The following is a 17930-nucleotide window of genomic DNA, read 5'->3' on the forward strand; positions in this document are numbered from 1 at the left end:
GGCATTACCCCCGCTCCCTACTGCCCCCACACTGCACTGGGCCATTACCCCCGCTCCCTACTGCCCCCACACTGCACTGGGCCATTACCCCCGCTCCCTACTGCCCCCACACTGCACTGGGCCATTACCCCCGCTCCCTACTGCCCCCACACTGCACTGGGCCATTACCCCCGCTCCCTACTACATGTACTCTGCACTGGGCCATTATCCCCACTCCCCCCGCACTGAACTGGGCCATTGCCCCCGCTCCCTACTGCCCCCACACTGCACTGGGCATTTGCCCCCACTATGCACTGGGCCATTGTACCTGCTTCCTACTGCCCCCACTCTGCACTGGACCATTACCCCCGCTCCCTACTGCCCCCACACTGCACTGGGCATTTGCCCCCACTATGCACTGGGCCCACACTGCACTGGGCCATTATCCCTGCTCCTTACTGCCCCCACACTGCACTGGGCCATTACCCCTGCTCCCTACTGCCCCCACTATGCACTGGGCCATTGTACCTGCTCCCTACTGCCCCGACTCTGCACTGGGCCATTACTCCCGTTCCCTACAGCCCCCACACTGCACTGGGCCATTATCCCTGCTCCTTACTGCCCCCACACTGCACTGGGCCATTACCACCGTTCCCTACTACCTGTACTCTGCACTGGGCCATTACCCCCACTCCCTACTGTCCCCAGTCTGCACTGGGCCATTACTCCCGCTCCCTACTGCCCCCACTCTGCACTCGGCCATTACCCCCGCTCCCTACTGCCCCCACACTGCACTGGGGCATTACCCCCGCTCCCTACTGCCCCCACACTGCACTGGGGCATTACCCCCGCTCCCTACTGCCCCCACACTGCACAGGGGCATTACCCCCACTCCCTACTGCCCCCACACTGCACAGGGGCATTACCCCCACTCCCTACTGCCCCCACACTGCACAGGGGCATTACCCCCACTCCCTACTGCCCCCACACTGCACAGGGGCATTACCCCCACTCCCTACTGCCCCCACACTGCACAGGGGCATTACCCCCACTCCCTACTGCCCCCACACTGCACAGGGGCATTACCCCCACTCCCTACTGCCCCCACACTGCACAGGGGCATTACCCCCACTCCCTACTGCCCCCACACTGCACAGGGGCATTACCCCCACTCCCTACTGCCCCCACACTGCACAGGGGCATTACCCCCACTCCCTACTGCCCCCACACTGCACAGGGGCATTACCCCCACTCCCTACTGCCCCCACACTGCACAGGGGCATTACCCCCACTCCCTACTGCCCCCACACTGCACAGGGGCATTACCCCCACTCCCTACTGCCCCCACACTGCACAGGGGCATTACCCCCACTCCCTACTGCCCCCACACTGCACAGGGGCATTACCCCCACTCCCTACTGCCCCCACACTGCACAGGGGCATTACCCCCACTCCCTACTGCCCCCACACTGCACAGGGGCATTACCCCCACTCCCTACTGCCCCCACACTGCACAGGGGCATTACCCCCACTCCCTACTGCCCCCACACTGCACAGGGGCATTACCCCCACTCCCTACTGCCCCCACACTGCACAGGGGCATTACCCCCACTCCCTACTGCCCCCACACTGCACAGGGGCATTACCCCCACTCCCTACTGCCCCCACACTGCACTGGGGCATTACCCCCGCTCCCTACTGCCCCCACACTGCACTGGGCCATTACCCCCGCTCCCTACTGCCCCCACACTGCACTGGGCCATTACCCCCGCTCCCTACTGCCCCCACACTGCACTGGGCCATTACCCCCGCTCCCTACTGCCCGCACACGGCACTGGGCCATTACCCCCGCTCCCTACTGCCCCCACACTGCACTGGCCATTACCCCCGCTCCCTACTGCCCCCACACTGCACTGGGCCATTACCCCCGCTCCCTACTGCCCCCACACTGCACTGGGCCATTACCCCCGCTCCCTACTGCCCCCACACTGCACTTGGCCATTACCCCCGCTCCCTACTGCCCCCACACTGCACTGGGCCATTACCCCCGCTCCCTACTGCCCCCACACTGCACTGGGCCATTACCCCCGCTCCCTACTGCCCCCACACTGCACTGGGCCATTACCCCCGCTCCCTACTGCCCCCACACTGCACTGGGCCATTACCCCCGCTCCCTACTGCCCCCACACTGCACTGGGCCATTACCCCCGCTCCCTACTGCCCCCACACTGCACTGGGCCATTACCCCCGCTCCCTACTGCCCCCACACTGCACTGGGCCATTACCCCCACTCCCTACTACCTGTACTCTGCACTGGGCCATGACCCCCGCTCCCTACTGCCCCCACACTGCACTGGGCCATTACCCCCGCTCCCTACTACATGTACTCTGCACTGGGCCATTATCCCCACTCCCCCCGCACTGAACTGGGCCATTGCCCCCGCTCCCTACTGCCCCCACACTGCACTGGGCATTTGCCCCCACTATGCACTGGGCCATTGTACCTGCTTCCTACTGCCCCCACTCTGCACTGGACCATTACCCCCGCTCCCTACTGCCCCCACACTGCACTGGGCATTTGCCCCCACTATGCACTGGGCCATTGTACCTGCTTCCTACTGCCCCCACTCTGCACTGGACCATTACCCCCGCTCCCTACAGCTCCCACACTGCACTGGGCCATTACCCCTGCTCCCTACTGCCCCCACTATGCACTGGGCCATTGTACCTGCTCCCGACTGCCCCCATACTGCACTGGGCCATTACCACCGCTCCCTACTGCCCCCACACTGCACTGGGCCATTACCCCCACTCCCTACTGCCCCCACACTGCACTGGGGCATTACCCCCACTCCCTACTGCCCCCACACTGCACTGGGGCATTACCCCCACTCCCTACTGCCCCCACACTGCACTGGGCAATTATCCCCGCTCCCTACTGCCCCCACACTGCACTGGGCCATTACCCCCGCTCCCTACTACCTGTACTCTGCACTGGGCCATTACCCCCACTCCCTACTGTCCCCAGTCTGCACTGGGCCATTACTCCCGCTCCCTACTGCCCCCACTCTGCACTCGGCCATTACCCCCGCTCCCTACTGCCCCCACACTGCACTGGGCCATTACCCCCACTCCCTACTGCCCCCACACTGCACTGGGGCATTACCCCCACTCCCTACTGCCCCCACACTGCACTGGGGCATTACCCCCACTCCCTACTGCCCCCACACTGCACTGGGCCATTATCCCCGCTCCCTACTGCCCCCACACTGCACTGGGCCATTACCCCCGCTCCCTACTACCTGTACTCTGCACTGGGCCATTACCCCCACTCCCTACTGTCCCCAGTCTGCACTGGGCCATTACTCCCGCTCCCTACTGCCCCCACTCTGCACTCGGCCATTACCCCCGCTCCCTACTGCCCCCACACTGCACTGGGCCATTACCCCCACTCCCTACTGCCCCCACACTGCACTGGGGCATTACCCCCACTCCTTACTGCCCCCACACTGCACTGGGGCATTACCCCCACTCCCTACTGCCCCCACACTGCACTGGGCCATTATCCCCGCTCCCTACTGCCCCCACACTGCACTGGGCCATTACCCCCGCTCCCTACTACCTGTACTCTGCACTGGGCCATGACCCCCGCTCCCTACTGCCCCCACACTGCACTGGGGCATTACCCCCGCTCCCTACTGCCCCCACACTGCACTGGGCCATTACCCCCGCTCCCTACTGCCCCCACACTGCACTGGGCCATTGCCCCCGCTCCCTACTGCCCCCACACTGCACTGGGCATTTGCCCCCACTATGCACTGGGCCATTGTACCTGCTTCCTACTGCCCCCACTCTGCACTGGACCATTACCCCCGCTCCCTACTGCCCCCACACTGCACTGGGCATTTGCCCCCACTATGCACTGGGCCCACACTGCACTGGGCCATTATCCCTGCTCCTTACTGCCCCCACACTGCACTGGGCCATTACCCCTGCTCCCTACTGCCCCCACTATTCACTGGGCCATTGTACCTGCTCCCTACTGCCCCGACTCTGCACTGGGCCATTACTCCCGTTCCCTACAGCCCCCACACTGCACTGGGCCATTATCCCTGCTCCTTACTGCCCCCACACTGCACTGGGCCATTATCCCTGCTCCTTACTGCCCCCACACTGCACTGGGCCATTACCACCGTTCCCTACTACCTGTACTCTGCACTGGGCCATTACCCCCACTCCCTACTGTCCCCAGTCTGCACTGGGCCATTACTCCCGCTCCCTACTGCCCCCACTCTGCACTCGGCCATTACCCCCGCTCCCTACTGCCCCCACACTGCACTGGGGCATTACCCCCACTCCCTACTGCCCCCACACTGCACTGGGGCATTACCCCCACTCCCTACTGCCCCCACACTGCACTGGGGAATTACCCCCACTCCCTACTGCCCCCACACTGCACTGGGGCATTACCCCCACTCCCTACTGCCCCCACACTGCACTGGGGCATTACCCCCACTCCCTACTGCCCCCACACTGCACAGGGGCATTACCCCCACTCCCTACTGCCCCCACACTGCACAGGGGCATTACCCCCACTCCCTACTGCCCCCACACTGCACAGGGGCATTACCCCCACTCCCTACTGCCCCCACACTGCACAGGGGCATTACCCCCACTCCCTACTGCCCCCACACTGCACAGGGACATTACCCCCACTCCCTACTGCCCCCACACTGCACAGGGACATTACCCCCACTCCCTACTGTCCCCACACTGCACAGGGGCATTACCCCCACTCCCTACTGCCCCCACACTGCACAGGGGCATTACCCCCACTCCCTACTGCCCCCACACTGCACAGGGGCATTACCCCCACTCCCTACTGCCCCCACACTGCACAGGGGCATTACCCCCACTCCCTACTGCCCCCACACTGCACAGGGGCATTACCCCCACTCCCTACTGCCCCCACACTGCACAGGGGCATTACCCCCACTCCCTACTGCCCCCACACTGCACAGGGGCATTACCCCCACTCCCTACTGCCCCCACACTGCACAGGGGCATTACCCCCACTCCCTACTGCCCCCACACTGCACTGGGGCATTACCCCCGCTCCCTACTGCCCCCACACTGCACTGGGCCATTACCCCCGCTCCCTACTGCCCCCACACTGCACTGGGGCATTACCCCCGCTCCCTACTGCCCCCACACTGCACTGGGCCATTACCCCCGCTCCCTACTGCCCCCACACTGCACTGGGCCATTACCCCCACTCCCTACTGCCCCCACACTGCACTGGGCCATTACCCCCGCTCCCTACTGCCCCCACACTGCACTGGGCCATTACCCCCACTCCCTACTACATGTACTCTGCACTGGGCCATTATCCCCACTCCCCCCGCACTGAACTGGGCCATTGCCCCCGCTCCCTACTGCCCCCACACTGCACTGGGCATTTGCCCCCACTATGCACTGGGCCATTGTACCTGCTTCCTACTGCCCCCACTCTGCACTGGACCATTACCCCCACTCCCTACTGCCCCCACACTGCACTGGGCATTTGCCCCCACTATGCACTGGGCCCACACTGCACTGGGCCATTATCCCTGCTCCTTACTGCCCCCACTATGCACTGGGCCATTACCCCTGCTCCCTACTGCCCCCACTATGCACTGGGCCATTGTACCTGCTCCCTACTGCCCCGACTCTGCACTGGGCCATTACTCCCGTTCCCTACAGCCCCCACACTGCACTGGGCCATTATCCCTGCTCCTTACTGCCCCCACACTGCACTGGGCCATTATCCCTGCTCCTTACTGTCCCCACACTGCACTGGGCCATTACCCCTACTCCCTACTGCCCCCACACTGCAGTGATGTCATTCCCTGGGGGAAACCTATAGTTATGATTTCATCTGAATGCTGTCCAATGGGACATACGCTATGAAGACTGGGTTCCTTGTTGAGATAGATGTTTTAACAAATATTAACAATATTAATTAACAGAGGCATGATATCTCAGAATTATACTTGGGGGGGAATTTCATAGAGGTCTGAGCAATGTGGACTATCACGAGCTGTGTGGCAGAATTACTCAATAAGTGCAGAAAAGCACATCTCAATATCCACAGGCAATGATCACAGACACTTCGTCCACAGATATTGGCGTGCAGCATCCAGCATGCCCTTGCAATGAACTGGCAGTGTAGGGCAGGGCACACTGGCAACTAGTGTTGAAAGGCTGCAGTAGGCACAGAATCACAGCTCATGGACTGGATGAGGTTGGTATATCAAAGTTGCTCGCTTGCTTTCTTGGCATTCACTAACTGAGCACTTACCTACCATCTAGATGTTGCCTTGCCAGTTGGAGCAGTCACACAAACAGGCAGCATGCCTTGCTGCTAAGCAGTCATCAGCCCTCAGGTGCCAGCAGCTTTTGCTGCAAACACACTGCAAGTGCAGCAAGCAATCAGCTATAATCCACCTATTACAGGAGTTAACATCAATTAAGTCTATGGAGGCTCAGTCAGGGGGCTCTGGCACTATCAGCCAATGGCAGCCTCCTATACTGAGGAATGCCATAATCAGGTGTCTGGTTGGACCAGGTTTGATCAGTGGCTGTGCTGTTGAGATTCCACAGAGCCAGTCCAGGTGATAAGGTTAACTGGTCAGGGAAGGTGTACGCCACCAGTCAGTGGGTGAGCAGGGGGTTCTAGACACATCTTCCCTGGAACTGTCTGGTCAGATTAATTGAGAGGGTGGGCCATGGTCTCTCCTAGACCTCCAGGTACCCATCAGAGAATCGTGGTGCGATCATCCCCTTCCCTGCCATCTCCTGACTCTGTCAATCAGCTGGGCACCTTCAAAATGGCAGTGCTCATCGAGTGCCCTTTAAAGTAGCTGGACTTTTGGTGGATATCTGCTGAGGGGCGAGTTGTTCTGGGAACGGTACACAGTAAGATACAGTGAAAATCAAATGTGAGAGATACCATAGAGCCGCGGTAGGTAATTAATGAAGTGAATTTGGTGAGATACAGTGAAAAGGTGCACTATGCCTTGCAGTAAATAAATCGCTGAAAAAATTGGACCCAAATTAGACTTAGCCACAAAAAAAGATTCAGCCTATAGTGTGAGTTCTATGCTTAATTTTGTTACTGGTATACAAAGCTCTTAGCTGATTACACTACACTGGGCTTGCTTAACTAACTGAGTAAATTTATACCAGAACATCACATACTGTGATCGTAACTAGCTTCCCCAAAGATGCCTTTCTGAGATCTGTGCAATAATACCTTGGGCCCAAATCTCTTGATATTCTTGCTTAATAAAAAAATTATCTATCCCAGATTTAAATTTAACAATTCAATTACCATTGACCGCTGCTTGAGGAAGAGAGTTCCAAACCTCCTCTACTCTTTGCATGTACAAGTATTTTCTAACATCTCTCCAGGTTGGCCTGGTCCTAATTTTTATAGTATACCCCAGGTCTAGAATCTTCAACCAATGGAAATAGTTTATCATTATCAACCCCATCTTTCCCTGTTAATAGCCTGAAAATCTTGATTAGATTACCCTTTAACCTTCTAAATTTTAGAGAATAAAGATTTAATTTGTCTATTGTCTCCTTATAACAACCCCTGAAGTCCAGGTGTCATTCTTGTAAACTTGAATTGAACTCCCTCCAGGACCAAAACATTCTTCCTAAGGTGTTGTGCCCAGATCTACTCACAGTACTCCAAGTTGGGTCTAACTAGGATTTTGTATGACAGCAGCATAAGGTCTACATCCTTGTACTCCAGCCCTTTAGATACTGAAGGCATTTTAAGAGTCCAGTAAGGTCAATTTCTTCGCCAACAAAATACTACTTTTTAAAAACAAGTTGCAAAATCTTTAATGTTCTGCAGGCATGACATTCCCTAATGATAAATTCCCCGTTCTGATGAAGGGTCACTGGACTTGAAACACTAATTCACACTTCTCTCAACAGATGCAGGCAGACCCGCTGAGTTTCTGCAGCAAGTTTTGTTTCTGAACCAAATATCCTGTTTCTAATGCTCTTCAAATCTTCTCTGTCCCCCTCCCAACTCTGCCACCCGTATCGGTAGAGACTTGGCTTTAGCTACATTCCCCCGAAGATCCATTATTCCAGTCAGTGCTCAGAACTGAATATTGGGTGGAGAGTGAAATACACTCAGGCGACTTCTACACAACATGGCCGCCTCCTCCTCCTTGACCATCTGCTAGTAATCCATTCTCTCACTCCCTACACACTCTTGAATGTGATATGCAAGAAGCTCCCAATCTCATGGATGCAACCCAGCTGCAGCACAAAACTATGAAACCTAAATTCAAACTACTGCATTGGGCAACACTTGCTGCAAAACTGGCAGTGCATGACAAAGCCTACGTCACAGGATGTGAACTCCAGGGGTTAGAGCATTCACCTCTCTACATTTCGCTTCTGACTCCACTGTAGAGGATACAAAAATATCTGAGTGATAGTTGTAAGTCAGGAGGTGGAAGGAAAAGAGGAACTTGGTGAAATTATAATCACTTGGATCATAGTACAGAGCAAACCAATGGAGTTGTGAGATGACAAATCCCTGGGTTTGGAGTACTTCATCCTAGGTTTTTAAAAGATGTGGCGAATGAATTATGAAATGTATTGGCACTAATTTTTCAAAATTTGCTATATTCTACTGGAAAGTAGTAAATATAACTCTGCTATTCAAGAAGAGAGGAAGGCAGGAAACAAGAGACTGTGGGCCAGTTAGCTTGACTTTTAGTGTGAGAACCATATCTTTAAGGAGGTTATAACTGGGCACTTAGAAAAACTTAGAATGGAAATCAGGAAGAATCCTGGATAGCAGGCACTAAAATCACAGGGCACAGTCCTTGGATAATGACTGCACTCACTCCTCATTTATGGACCATGGTACCCAACACATACCAGCACTACAGCATCATCATGGCACTACTGCACTATCATGGCAATCCACTTACACTACGAATCTGCACTTCAATGCTGCACTGTGGGAGCACATCGATGTCTTTCATTGGAATGCTGTTGCCAGGACACTTTGCACAGAGGGTCAGATATCCATGTCATGGATTTAGGCAATGTGCATCTCAAAGATCCTCACTTGCTGTCTCAACACTCACTCATTTTGCACCTATTTGGATACTCACAGCATCCTTGCCTTTCCTTTTACTAAGGATTATACCTTGGTACTCTGTACTTAAGATGGCGCTGTGTTAGTGACATTGTGACATGATAACTAATCTGTAACTGAAGAAGTTGTGCCTTGGTATCGTTGACCCTAAGATGGCACTGTAAGTGGCAACACATCAACTTTTTACTGTACTCATTTGAGTACATGTGACAATAAAGCTAATTCAATTCAATTGTTCTCATCACACATCTGTGTTGTTTCGCATATAAATCTAGGCAGCTTTTCATACTTGCTAGTAGTGATTAGTAAAGAGAATGGATGTGTTGCTTGCTATGAAAATAAAAATGCTGGCAATCACAGCGGGTTAGGCAGCATCTCTGGACAGAGAGGAAGCTAATCTTTCGAGTCTAGGTGACTCTTTATCAGAGACATTCCTTGCTATGTTGGGTGACCTCAGGGGGAGTTTATGTCCAGAGGGCCCAGACCTGCTCAGAGACTGGGCACTCTCCTTGATTTGAACTCTTATAGGCCTGAGGGGGGACAGGTAGGGTGGAAGGTGGGAAATACCCGAGAGTAGACTTCTCGGGGGTGGGTAGGGGTGTTAGGTGCTGTAAGTGGTGGGAGAATTTCTGCTTTGGAATTAGGGAAGTTTCTAGGAGCAATAATTCGGGACAAAATTAATAGTTACATTGGCAAAAGTATGCTAATTAGGGAAAGCTAGCACAGATTTGTTAAAAAAGTTTCATATTGAACTGAATTTCTGGAGTATTTTTGAGAAGTAACAGAGAGGGTTATAAGGCAAACGCTGTTGATGTAGAGTACATGGTCATCCAAAAGGCAACATGCGATAATATATCGAAATCTAAACTCCAGGAAGCAAGCACGTCACAAAATCTCTTTGATAGGTGTTGGAAGAAGGTAATTGTGTAAGATAAGTGGATGAGATTGGCATGTATGTGGGTAGGGAAATAAGGTGGTAATGTGACAGGTGGGTAACAGGGTAGGGTACCAGCTGAGTAAGGGAAAGGTGGCAGGTGGATAAGGGTGTTGTCTCGGTAGTGATAAAATATGGAATATCAATTTTAACTTGTAATATGTGATTTTATTATCTGAGATCATTTGCAAAATATTTTTTGATTTTAACAAAGGACAACTATTAATATAAAATGGCTGCAGCATCACCTGAACACAGTTTGGCTCAGAAAATCAATGTGAAATGAATAAACAAAATCTGACCTTAAACGTGTGAGAAACAAAAGCTCACTCACTTTAATAATTTCAGTCCGAGACTAATTTCTGATCAGCCATTTATTTGTACACCTATAGATGGGTGCTTTGTCTAATTACCTGGTAAGGTAATGACAAAATGCACACCAAATCCAACAAACTCTCGAAATTTATACAGTTTGAATCCCCATATTTTTCCTTATTCCATTGTTTGTTCCCTGCTTCGCTTACGTCACAGATTTCCTTAAGACTGATCCCACAACTTCTGTTTATCCTGTCTTGTCCGTGACAAACTCTTATCTCTGACTCCCATAAGGGTGTTTTACGTCAGTCTATTGTAGATTATTGATTAGGCATATCTTTTCTTCTATCAGCATCTATTTCCATCCAGAGGCCACTTTGACCTCTTTGATTAGGGTTAGTTCCTGTGGCCCCGTGTAAGGGGGAAACAGATGCTTTCCTGTTTGCCCATATATCCACCATTGTTCTGTATTCACGTCTCATGCTAACATATCCTTACTTTTTGCTGAATATGTATTTTCTCATTCCTATTCTGTATCAGAATTTATACTTGCAGAAATAACATTAATTCATTTATATCCCACAATTTCCCCTTTTTCTTTTCATTACTATCTGTTATCTTCTGCATTTTTGTCTCTTTTTTTTTAAACATTGTTCCCAAAATTCGCAAGCATCATTTCAGAGATTTCATCCATCTTAGTCTCACTCATCTCCTTATTATTTAGTTGATAAAGTTCCTCTGTCTGATTCCCCTCAGGGGCATTCGTTTCACCAAGGCTGTTTCAATCAGCCTCTGGGTGAGCCCTCGTATACAGGGTATGATACAACAGCCAATGGCCACCAATACCCCGACTACTACTATCAGGGAAGTAAGGATAGAAACCACCACCCCCTTTCTCTGCTAAAATCATATCAAGGGCTATTCTGTTTTCCCATGCCATCCTACTTGTCGCATCAAGCTGTTCTGATATTCCTTTAACCGCCTCTCTTGTATAATTTTATAAATCGCTGTTGATTATAAAGAAAATGTAATTTATCCAGTCTACATTTTTATTAATTGTTACCCACCAAAAGAGAGCTGACTCAAAACCTGCTGCAATCTGGTTACGAGCTTTGAATTCAGGTACTCCCCTAGGGACTCCTACCGAATCAAGATAAATCCTGTCATCAAAAGAATTATCTAACAGTAATCTCTTACCCCTTCCCTTTTTCCCTACTATCTTTTCCTTCTCAAATGCCAAGGTAAATGGAATTGCCAATTGTACAATTGCGCATATCCCTTTCCAATCCGGAGGTAGGGTGGGTCTCAATATTTTTCCTCCACAGTACCACCACAGATCCGCTCGGGGAACTTTGAATGCTGAGTAGTTCCCTCCCTTCTCCGTTTCGGTAACATTCTTAATCTCTGTACATAATTTCAGCTCCCCCAAATCTCTCGACCGACTCGTACCTCGCCTGCACACACATGACGTGTGATTTCCAACTGCGGCGGAAAATGTGGGGGGAACTTTTGCATCTTTCTCCTCCAAGGGAGGGAACATCAGAGATAGGGAGGTACAATTTCTATCATTCCATGCAGTCTCATCCTGATACAGGGCTATCATACATTTCATGCCCTTCCTGTCTCGCTTCCACCCGAGCGGAAAGGGAACTACCTGGGCCACTGGCCTACTGGAGGCACATGCATAGCAATTGCTTTTGTTCAGACTTTTTACAGTATACTTTACCCATTTAAACCCAGGCATTTGCATCCCCATACCCAGTTTCTATCTCGATGGTCTGTTTCAAATCCTTTACCTCTATAATTTTTACTACTTTAGGATCATTGGGAGGGGTGAAAGGTTGTATCTCATTACCCAGTAATTCTACCCATTTTTCCCTGTTCTATGCTAATTCGAAAACAACAGCCCACAAACTCCTTCCCATTTGCTTTCATTTCAATCCCAAATGTTTCATTTAATTGTACCTCATAAGTGCAACCTCCCAAAACTGCTTCGTGCCATGTGGTTTTTCTTATTGTTAAATATATGGGGTTACACTTTTTATCGGGACAATCGGTGCTGGTCGAAAGGGGGCCTGGTGTATTGTGACAAGACCATTATACCAGGTACCATCCCCGAGGCCATCCCCATAGGACTTAAGATGTATCTCTGAGTTGCGGTATTGTCTCTGATTAGCTACATTCCCACAATTTACTAAGCTACATATATCAGTGTCTATTACTTGTGGATTATCAGACTCAGGAACCATTAATAATACATATGAAAATGATATGTGACAAAATCCCAATACCAAGAGGACTAGCATCATAACTCTAAGCATTCCCAGTATTCTGATCATTATGCTAAAACACAAAAAGGCTTAATATACAATCTTACAGAAATAATCCCGCGCTCGCGTCGCCACTGTATAGTCAATTACTCAAAGTCTCTTTAGTCTGAGTTTCAGCGGGTCTTGCGTTGATTCGGCTGTCCAGACTTCTTCCTCAACTGGAGGGTCCACTGGCCCTTTGATCCGAGTGTAGTGAGTCCAGCCTTTTTCCGCCATCCTTATTGCCGTTTCGGTAGTCAAAAGAGCCTGGTACGGCCCTTCCCAGTCTGGCTGCAGCTTAGTCTCTGTCCATGATTTTATTAAGACCCAATCTCCTGGCCGGATGGGAGGAACAGCAAATTCAAGGGGCGGAGTCTGTGCCAATAGACCCTGTTTTCTGAGGAAAGATAAAGAGGAGGACAAGCCCAGTATATACTTCTTTAAAAACAAATCTTTAGTTTCGGGAATTGGCAATTCTCCCTGTGTTCCCAGATAAGGTAATCCAAATAAGATTTCATAGGGGGATAGTCCCAAATCTTTCCTCCGCCAAGGGACAAGCCCAAAAGGCATCCTTTAAATCTATCACACTAAACCATTTGTGATCATGAGGGATCTTACTTGACAACATATAGGGGTTTGGTACCACTGGGTGCCTGACCTGCACTATCCGATTTAATGTTCTCAAATCCTGCACCAATCGATAAGTTCCATCAGATTTCCGCACTGGTAGAATTGGGGTATTATAAGGAGACATACATGGCTCCAACAGTCCATCTCTAATCAGTCCCTCAATTACTGGCTGCAGTCCTCGTTTACCTTCTATGGAAATAGGATATTGTCGCTCACAGACAAAGTCCCCTTTCCGTTTTAAATTTATTAACAGGGAGGGATCTGTAGTTTTCCACGATTCCCTTCTCTAGCCCATACAATAGGGTCTATCTTTCTCTCAGCATCCTCTGTCAACATCGCCAGTTGTACAACTAATTCTTTTTCCTGAATTCCAATCTCCAGTCCTAAAAGGATAATTAGGTCTCTCCCCAGTAAGTTACTTCCTATATCAGGGATATACAGCAGTTCCCCTGTAACCCTACCTTTAGGACCTTCTATCATCATAGGTTCAAATAGTGGAACAGTAAATCCTTCCTCTTTCACCCCCGAAACAGTAATTGACCGTGTAAACATTTCTACTTTCTTTGGTTTAAAATTCGGCGATGACCGTGCTGCCCCGTATCTACTAGGGAGATTACCTCCTCCCTACACGGTCCCACCTTCAAGTTTATCAAAGGTTCCTGGTGGGCCCCTGAGGGCAGGAACCCCTGACACCCCTATTCTTCATCATAATTCATAAGCGGAATTGCCTTTTCTTCCCTTTGTAGATCAGGATACTCCCGCTTAAAATGCCCTATCTTTCCACAATAATAGCATCCTGCCTGTAGCGACTTCCATCTCTGCCCCTGTCGCTCAAACCCTCTATCAAATGTTCCCCCTTGTCCTCTCCCTCTTCCTCTTCCTCTCTGTCCTACATGCTGCCTCCTGCCGCTCCGGTTGCCCACTATTGGTTCCATTCTCCTCTTAATTACCCCATCAACCGTAGCTACCATCATTTTCACCTTCTGTTTTTGTCTCTCATCCTCCCTCTTTACAAACACTTTCTGTGCCCCTCTCAACAATTCATCTAATGGTTTTTCGCTCCATCCTTCTATCTTCTGTATCTTTCTCTGTATGTCTGGCCATGCTCTTGTCACAAAATGTACTTTCAAAAGACCCTGTGCCACTGGGTCCTCAGGGTTCATTCCAGAGTATTTCCGCATTGAGTCCCTTAATCTTTGCAAGAAAGCTGAGGGAGTCTCATCTTTCTCCTGTCTAATTTCAAAGGCTTTAATCAAATTCTGTGACTTCGGAACTGCCTCTCTTATTCCTTTTAGAATCAGGTCTTTCAATTCCCTCATTTCTTCTCTATGCTCTGGGTTTTGGTTTTCCCACTGGGGTCTCTGAGGGGAAACTTCACCTCTCCCTGTCCAGCATCCCCATCTCCAATCGGGTGTTCCCTGTCCCATATTTTAATGGCAGTTCCTCGTATAAGTCCCCTTTCCTCCCCAGTAAATAATATATTCAAAATAGACATTAATTCAGCCCAGGTATACAGACTGGGCCCCAAAAATTGATCAATTTGTTCAGACAATCCCACCGGATCCTCAACCAGGACCTTCATTTCCTTTTTAAATGTTCTGACCTCCCCACTGGTGAGGGGGGCGCACTTACAAACCCAATCTCTTTGTCCCCTATGGGTACCTCCCAAAGGGGATAAGTCGTTACGTTTTTCCCCTTTATCTTTTTTTTTAAAGAAATATTGCAATATTTCTAGCTCCCCATAACTTCAAACACCAATTCATCAATTCATGCTTGACTAACCTTCAAAGCCTGTTCCTAACTTATAAATATATTTATATATATTTACGTTCATTTCTTCAGTATTTAATAGTCAAAATGCAAAATGCATACAGTTCCCAATTTTGCAATTCACTGTAATTACCCAGTTTTAGTCCTTTAATTTAGATCCAGAATTAGTTTTCTTAAATAGTCCTGACCAATCATTGCTCAATTACAATACTATAGGTCGTAAAATAATCTGAGCTTGCCTTAAAAGAATTTGTCTACTCAAGTTTTTTTTTAAAAAACAACTTCCAATGCATGAACAATGGCTGAATCCAAGGTCACAGATATTAACCATAGAATTTTGCTTTTACCACAATCTAATGTTGAACTGAAACTTCAACTGTCCTCCATAAATCGCTGTTATGTAAAGATAAAAGAGATTAGTTAGAAACTGATAGTAAGGCAGTCATGATCTGTAAAAAGAACAGGAGTTATCATTCCTTTTTTTTTAATCTCAATAGAATCCTTAACCTTAAAAGAAATCATGTTAAGTTTCCATAACAAAATCAGATTGAAAACAGTCCTGGAACACAAGCTCCAGGGAATAAAACACAAACATTCAATCACCAACAAACAAATGTTCACTCAAACCAAATCACAAAGGGTTAAACTTCCTACCAGCTGTACAGCTCTTTTCATTCTCTCTCTCTCTCTCTCTCTCGCACATGGACATATAAACTCAGATATTCACAAACCCAGTCTTTGTCCGATCTGTACTTTGGCCAGAAGACAGCGGGACGAAGAATGGAGTCCTTAGTCCATACAAAGCAACAATATTTAATCATCTTTCTCCCTTGTACAAGTATTATTTTGCCAATTTCCACAACATCCTGCCCAAAGGACTTTCCGGAGGAATGTTGTAAGGGACCCCGCCTCCATTTCCATTGCCGTTTCCTTACTTTGTTTCCCCGGAGGCTTTTTCCTTACCCAAAGCGCAAGCCATATTGAGTTCCTTCGTTAGTCCCTTATTAACTACTAAAACTCAATCCCGGCCACCAAGGCAATACTTAAAAGTCAGTTTTCTTACCTTGGTCTGTGCACAGAGTTGCCTGGCCCCTTTTGTCACCGTATTTTCTATCAAGCTCCTATCACTGTCTGATTCAGATGTCTCTCTTATAGGATTCACATCAGTCACCCAAGGGAGCAGACCAAACAGGGACACGAGACCGTTCCTCAATGGGGAACGGGACGCGTCTTCCCAGTGTCCAAGGCCAGCCACTCCCCCCGGTGATGGAAGAAAATCCCGGACACGAGCCCCCAATGGTGAGAAACAAAAGCTCACTCACTTTAATAATTTCAGTCCGAGACTAATTTCTGATCAGCCATTTATTTGTACACCTATAGATGGGTGCTTTGTCTAATTACCTGGTAAGGTAATGACAAAATGCACACCAAATCCAACAAACTCTCAAAATTTATACAGTTTGAATCCCCATATTTTTCCTTATTCCATTGTTTGTTCCCTGCTTCGCTTACATCACAGATTTCCTTAAGATTGATCCCACAACTTCTGTTTATCCTGTCTTGTCCGTGACAAACTCTTATCTCTGACTCCCATAAGGGTGTTTTACGTCAGTCTATTGTAGATTATTGATTAGGCATATCTTTTCTTCTATCAGCATCTATTTCCATCCAGAGGCCACTTTGACCTCTTTGATTAGGGTTTGTTCCTGTGTCCCCGTGTAAGGGGGAAACAGATGCTTTCCTGTTTGCCCATATATCCACCATTGTTCTGTATTCACGTCTCATGCTAACATATCCTTACTTTTTGCTGAATATGTATTTTCTCATTCCTATTCTGTATCAGAATTTATACTTGCAGAAATAACATTAATTCATTTATATCCCACAAACGGCAAACAACATATTGAAACCAGTCATCTGAGTCAAGAAACTAAAATCTGTACTTCCTATTTTAATTTACACTTCTATGAAACTTGTACATACTAGAAGATGAAAGTCTCGTCTGCAAGTTATTGTACTTGGAAAGGCAATAAAGCTGGACTCGGGGATACATTTACAAAACTATATTTCAATAGCTGCTTTTGAGCAGAATAGAGAAGGTAAGATTAACTCATAACAGCAGAACCTGCAATGCTCACTCTCTCTCTCCTCCTGATTATTCATTGTCTCAGATAACTGTAACCAATGAAAAATCAAATTGAGAAAACAAATATTTGCAGAGGACCCCGAGATATTGGAGTCCACTAAAAATTGAACTTTCCTTTAGGATGTGAAGGCATTCGAGAATGTGCAGAAACATTTGTAAAATGGCTTTTGGGATGGCGAGCTTCAATTGCAAAGATAGACTGGGTGAGGTGGGGACGGTTTCCTTGGAAAAGAGGTCGAAAGTGGATTTGATAGACATTTCAAAGTCATGTGGGATCTAAATAGAATGGATATTATGAAAGGATCCAGAACGTAAGCATTTGGATCTAACACAAAAGTAGCAACTGGAGATGTGTTGAGAAAGATTTCTCTCACACACAAATGAGCTGCCTGAGCGAGGTTTAATCATGGCATTCAAGAGGGAAGTGGTAATGACCTGAAAACTGAAGAATGCATAGAGCTAGGGAAGACAGACGACTTCTGAAATGGAAACAGAAAGTGCTAGATAAACTTAACATCTGCGGGAGACAAACAGAGTTAGCATTTGAAGTCTAGCGACCCTTTGTCAGAGGAGCAGTTCATTTCCAGTGCACGTGTGACGGGCCGAACGGCCTCCTTCTGTGTTTCTTTTGGGTGGGGGGGGAAGCGGCCAATGGTTCGCATTATTTGTGAA

The 17930-nt window shown here is 49.0% G+C and overlaps 1 long non-coding RNA gene across 1 annotated transcript; it reads right to left on the minus strand.

Annotated features, from left to right (window-relative positions):
* Positions 1 to 10447: 10447 nt before the first annotated feature.
* Positions 10448 to 17867, minus strand: LOC148149573 (uncharacterized). The gene is made up of 2 exons (XR_015757614.1): positions 16176 to 17867; positions 10448 to 13109 (listed from the first exon to the last, which is right to left on the minus strand). It is a non-coding gene; the product is annotated as an uncharacterized LOC148149573 (long non-coding RNA).
* Between the last annotated feature and the right edge of the window lie 63 nt (positions 17868 to 17930).

The sequence above is a fragment of the Chiloscyllium plagiosum genome, unplaced genomic scaffold (assembly GCF_037043375.1).
Source record: "Chiloscyllium plagiosum isolate Xiang-an unplaced genomic scaffold, Cpla_swu_hap1 HiC_scaffold_7, whole genome shotgun sequence".
In the NCBI taxonomy this organism is placed as follows: Eukaryota; Metazoa; Chordata; class Chondrichthyes; order Orectolobiformes; family Hemiscylliidae; genus Chiloscyllium; species Chiloscyllium plagiosum.